Genomic DNA, 6,000 nt, shown 5'->3' on the forward strand with positions numbered 1-6,000 from the left:
AAGGGTGTAACAAGATGCCAATTTGAGGCTAAGCAGGTGGATTATCCCCTGCGGAGTAATCTATGTAGGTATGTTCCTTATAATGTGAGTGGAGAGTTTCTTTTCGGGCAGTGGGGCGTATGTGTGGAGGTTTGAATTTGAAGCTGGTTGAGAAAGTTGACTTGACTGTCAAAAGAAAAAAAAGCGAGTTTAGTGGATGATTGAGGTATTTTATAGTTGGCGTTGTATGAGCTTGAGAAGAATTTTCGTTAGACTGACTGTAGTATTATGGCAGTAATAAAGTATGGGTATTGTGAGTTATGAAGTGTTTTAATCTATGGCTTTGAGTCAAGTGGGGGAGCCTGCTATTGACAATTCAATTGATGGTTATATGTTAAATTTTAGTTTGGTCTGAGGCATACTTGTGGATTGGTTATGACTTGCAAATGTTGAGATCGAGGATGACTCGAGTATTGAAATTTCTAGATACGGAATATATTTCTATGTGGCACGGAAGAATTATGAAGATTTCCTCGTAGGATGATCGTGCATGAAGAATGTGTTAGTCATTCTAGTAATGGAGTTGGGATCAGTTACGATGATTCATGTGTTCGATGAATTTGGAGACTGGGAGTTCGCAGAAGTATATTGTTTCGGGTTGCGGCCTATTTGAGGTGAGTATTTTATTTTAACTTAGTGTAGTCACTAGTTGCGTTAATTATTTGTGATAGCTACGCGCTATAAGTGTGCATATATGTGAGGTTTGAGCCAATATGCGGGCATTGGGGCAAGTATTTACTCTAAAGAATGCTTAAGCTATGATATGCCTAGAGTTGATTGTTAAGTGTAAAGTTATAACATTTCTCGTGTTTTAACCTTTGTTGAGAACTATCTGGGCTACACTTGAGGTTACAAAGATGCTAATTCCCTGAATAAACGGGGTAGTTACTATCTCTGCGTTAAATTACCGATTTGAAGTGTGATAGTAGACTTTGCACATGCTTACACTATGACGTGTTATTTATACCAGTCTAGGAGCATGAGAATCTTATTTCATCATCATATATAAGTGTACTTGTTTAATTGCTCCTGTATGATATGCTGGGGTTGTTGGCCTGTGACCATGCCAGGCGATTCATATTATTGGCATGTGAGTCGTCCGTGCCGTGTGTGGAAATTTTATTTCTATGATAATTTATCTGATTCATTGATTTTCTTCATCTACAATTGTGCACATGCGCCTACAGTTAACCTCTTCACGAAATTTGAGGAGTTGGTTGTAACATTGTGGTTGTGGTGGTGCTTGTTGAACTTGCAATATGGTTCTCTTCCTTGAGACATCTCCCATATTTGGGAACACGGATTGCGCAGTGGTGGCTGGAGTTATATTGATGTGGCGTGTCTATGGGATAGTGTGTTTAATAATATAAGGTCATTGGACCTAGAATGAGTACTATCAGGTTTGAAACGGTATATTCGGGAGGATAATATTGAAATTCGGCTTAGAAAGTGATTATGGTTATGGTTGGGGCGAGAGAGCTCCATGAATTGTTGATATGATAAGGGGTCCTGAGATTTCTGCATGTTTCTTTCATTATCGGTAGTATACGAAGGCTTTCGAACAAGGTTTTGTTTGATATGGGGTTTAATACAAGTGCCGGGTTAGCTGGAGTAGTTACTGTGATCAGGGAATGGTGCTGCGAGCATGCGAGTTGTGTAGTATGTTATGTGATTATATCTGGGGTTATGGTCATGGCTCGATGCAGCTTGTTCAGACTTATACAGTGTGTATCTGTGAGATTCGAGTCTTGTAAGAAATTCTGAAGTTTGGGAATTGAATTCAAAGGTTTTTGGGCTAAGGCTAAATTAAGGATTTTCAGTTGTATTGTGTTGTCAGGCCTATATGACGTGGGACGTGGGATCACTCTCGGGTACGTGCGTGGTAAGATGGAATAGTGATTTGATGGCTTGGAAGCAACTCTTGGCACGTTCGCGGATGAATGTATGTTTAAGTGGGGGAGAATGTAACAACCCGGCCGGTCGTTTTGAGTATTACGGCCCCGTTCCCCCATTTACTACTCAACTTATGCCTTACAATTGATTTATGACTTATCGGGTTAGTTGGTTCGGGTCCGGAAGGATTTCGGAGTGAAATGAGACACTTAGTCTCATAATTAAAAACTTAAGTTGAAAAAGTTGATCGGATATTCACTTATGTGAAACGACCTCAGAATTGAATTCTGATGATTCCAATAGCTCCGTATGGTGATTTTGGACTTAGGAGCGTGTCTGGAAAATTATTTGGAGGTCCGTAGTGGAATTAGGCTTGAAATGGCGAAAGTCGAATTTTTGGGAAGTTTGACCGGGGGGGTTAACTTTTTGATTTCGGGGCCAGAATCCGATTCTAAAAATTGAAATACCTTAGTTATGTCATTTAATGACTTGTGTTCAAAATTTGAGGTCAATCGGACGTGATTTGATGTGTTTTGGCACAATATATAGAAATTTGAAATTTCAAAGTTTATTAGGCTTGAATTGGGGTATGATTCGTGATTTTAGCGTTGTTTGAGGTAATTTGAAGGTTTGACTAAGTTCGTATGATGTTTTGGAACTTGATGGTATGTTTGGTTGAGGTCCGGGTGGCTCGGGTGAGTTGCGGGATGGTTTCAGATCATTTTTCCTTGTTTTGCAGCTGCTGGAACTGGTGTATGGTGTTGTTCTTCGCGAACGCGAAGGGTCTCACGCGTTTGCGAAGAAGAATTTTGGACTGCTGGGATTTTACCCATCGCGAACGCGATGAATAAGACTCGAACGCGAAGAAGGGAGCTGGGAAAGCCTATGCGAACGCGAGTGGGCGGACGTGAACGCGAAGAGGAAAGGGAGCTGGGGGCCTGCCTGGCATTAAGCCTTCGCGAACGCGGCTCGTGTCTCGTGAACGCGAAGGGTAGAGGTCGAAAGGCATCGCGGATGCGATAGGGATATCGCGAACGCGAAGAAGGAATCTTGGCAACACATTTTTGTGCTTCGCGAACGCGAAACCATGGTCGCGAACGCGATGAAGGCATATATGGGCAAAATTAAAAGTTCCAAAATGGGGGTTTTGAGTTCATAACACAAAATTGAATTGGGATCTCGGTAGAAGGCGATTTTTGGAGAGATTCTTGCGTGGGTGTTTGGGGTAAGTGATTCTTATCCAGTTTTGATTAATTTTCATGATTATGCCTTTGAATCCATCATTTAATGGGTGAATTAAGTTAAACATTTTGGAAAACACTCTTGGTTTTATTTGAAGATTTGAGGCTCGAGTTGAGGTCGGATTTTGGTAAAATTGGTATGGCTAGACTCGTGGTTGAATGGGCTTTCGGATTTTGTAACTTTTGTCGGGTTCCTAGACGTGAGCCCCACAGACATTTTTTGAGTGTCATTTCGGATTTTGTGGAAAAATTAGTATTTTGATATGGAATTAATTCCTATAATTTGTGTTGACTGAACCAAATTAATTGTGGCTAGATTCGAGCCGTTCGGAAGTTGATATGCACAGAACTGGATTTTTGGAGCATTGTTTAGCTTGCTCGACTTTGTATTTATCGTGTTCGAGGTAAGTAACTCTTTTTATCTTATAGCTGAGGGTATGAACCCTGAATATATGACGGGCGTGTGGGCGTGCACCATAGGAATTATGACGTAATTGTTCCGTGGAATTTTGTAGTCAAATAATCTTGGCATTTTCCATGCAGTTTTATGTGTTAAATAAATTGAGCTGAGAATCATATTAAAACCTGTTGAGGCTATGTGCCATTATTATTGAGACCCACAGAGGTCATATTGCTGTGAATTATTTGTTTAAATTGAAGATTTATACTCAGTCATATTCATTTCATTACATATTATATCTAAGTCTTTGTTGTTATTTATTGATTCATCATATCATCATTGTGGGCTAGTTTCATGACATTCTGAGCCCGAGAGACTGGAGAGATTGATGACCGAGTGAGGCCGAGGGATTGATTGTGAGGATAATTATGGGATCGGGCTGCATGCCATATTGGCTTTATATATTTTATTATGGCACGTGAGTTGTCCGTGCGGATAAAGATATTGATACTATAGCACGTGAGTTGTCCGTGCAAATTATAGCGCTTGGGCTGAAGGAGCCCCTTCGGAGTCTGTACACACCCCCAGTAAGCGCAGGTACCTACTGAGTGCAAGTGCCGAGCTATTGGGAGGATTTAGTGACTGTGAGGACTGAGTGCCTGGGAGGACTGAGTGATTGGGAGGACTGAGTGAAATGATACTCTGAGAGTCTGCATATGATTTTATCACTGAGTTGCATCGCATTGACATGCACACATTACATACATGCATAGAGATGTATTTTCCTCAAGCTGTACAGTATCACATCATTCATGATTTCTCACACATGTTGACAGATGGGCATAGTGATGCATTTGTTTTACACGGGTTATCTGGAAAGAAAATAAAACATCTCATTTATTATTGAAAGGAATTTTGGGAAAATTATTGTTTTCAAACTTATTCATATTTTTGGCAACTTCGGTAAACGATTTGGTTTTTCACTGATGTAATTGAAAGGAAGAGCTATTTTTAGAAATCATGATTTAGCTGAGTATTTTATCTCTGAGTTACTTTTTGTATTATTACTTTACGTTGTTATGGACTGTTGTGGACTATTGGTTTTGGACCTAACATTGGTAAAGGCTCGTCACTACTTTCAACCTAAGGTTAGGTTTGTTACTTATTGAGTACACGAGGTCGGTTGTACTCATACTACACTTTTGCACCTTGCGTGCAGATATTGGATGTTGATGTTGCTGTACTCGACGGGAGCTGGAATTGAAGACGTACCTGCATTCTGGTTGTAGCTGCCTCTTGTTCATGGTAGCCTTAGATTTATAAGAATCTTTTTATGTACATTTCGAACAGATGATGTATTTATTTCAGACCAGCTTTGTAAATTCTAATCTTAGAAGCTCATGATTTGTACTACCATTTCTTGGGAAAATGTGTTAGTTTTATCTATTTTCTTTTAATGAATTGCCTTATTAATTTCATTGGAATTGGATAGTTGGTAATTGGCTTACTTAGCGGGTTGGGTTAGGTGCCATCACGACTAGGTTGATTTTGGGTCGTGACATAGATCTTGGCATGTTTTTCCATTTCTAATACTATTATTGTTGTTCATATAGTACTTTTACATTATCAGACTTGTACTCCTATTGTAGAGATCATGACTCAGTATTACTAGTTCTGGGGGATTTATTATATCAGTACAATCTTTATTTAATTTGGCTTTTAGACTTGTATTATTTCATAATTCGTTATCTTGATTTGTTATTGTTATTCTTGACATGCCTAGCAAGTGGGTTAGGAGCAATCACGATTGGATGGTGGTTTTGGATCGTGACAAGTTGGTATCAGAGCCCTAGGTTCATAGGTTCTATGAGTCATGAGCAAGTTTGGTAGAGTCTTGCAGATCAGTGCGAAGACTGTACTTATTCTCGAGAGTCTACCAAATTGTTAGGAAAACTTCTCCTTTTTTCATTCTATATAGTGAGGATTTGTTTACTCTAAAATTTTAAATCATTGATCTTCTATTCCCTCCTAGATGGTGAGGACTCTATCTGTCGGATCAACTAAGCAGACACTAGTGCCTCCTGTTAGGGCCGTGAGAGGTCGGGGCCGAGGTGGGGCAGGCACCGCAGCTAGATCCCCTGCTAGAGCTTCAACTGTGGACCCACCAGTTTCTCTAGTTGGGGAGCAAGTCCCAGATTATGATGAGTTAGTGGGACAAGCTCAGGCTCCAGAGGTACCTATTGCTATGCCTCGTTTTTAGAAGACTTTGGCTCTAATTCTGAGTGTGTAATCAATCTTGGCCTAGGCGGGTATGATACCAGTTGCACCAGCTATCTCACAGGCTAGGGTATGAGCCCATATTTATGCCGCCCACACACTAGAGTAGCTGGCTTAGGGTTATCAGGCATTGGGGTTCTGTCGGTGCAA

Source organism: Nicotiana tabacum, chromosome 23 (assembly GCF_000715075.1).
Source record: "Nicotiana tabacum cultivar K326 chromosome 23, ASM71507v2, whole genome shotgun sequence".
Classification (NCBI taxonomy): Eukaryota; Viridiplantae; Streptophyta; class Magnoliopsida; order Solanales; family Solanaceae; genus Nicotiana; species Nicotiana tabacum.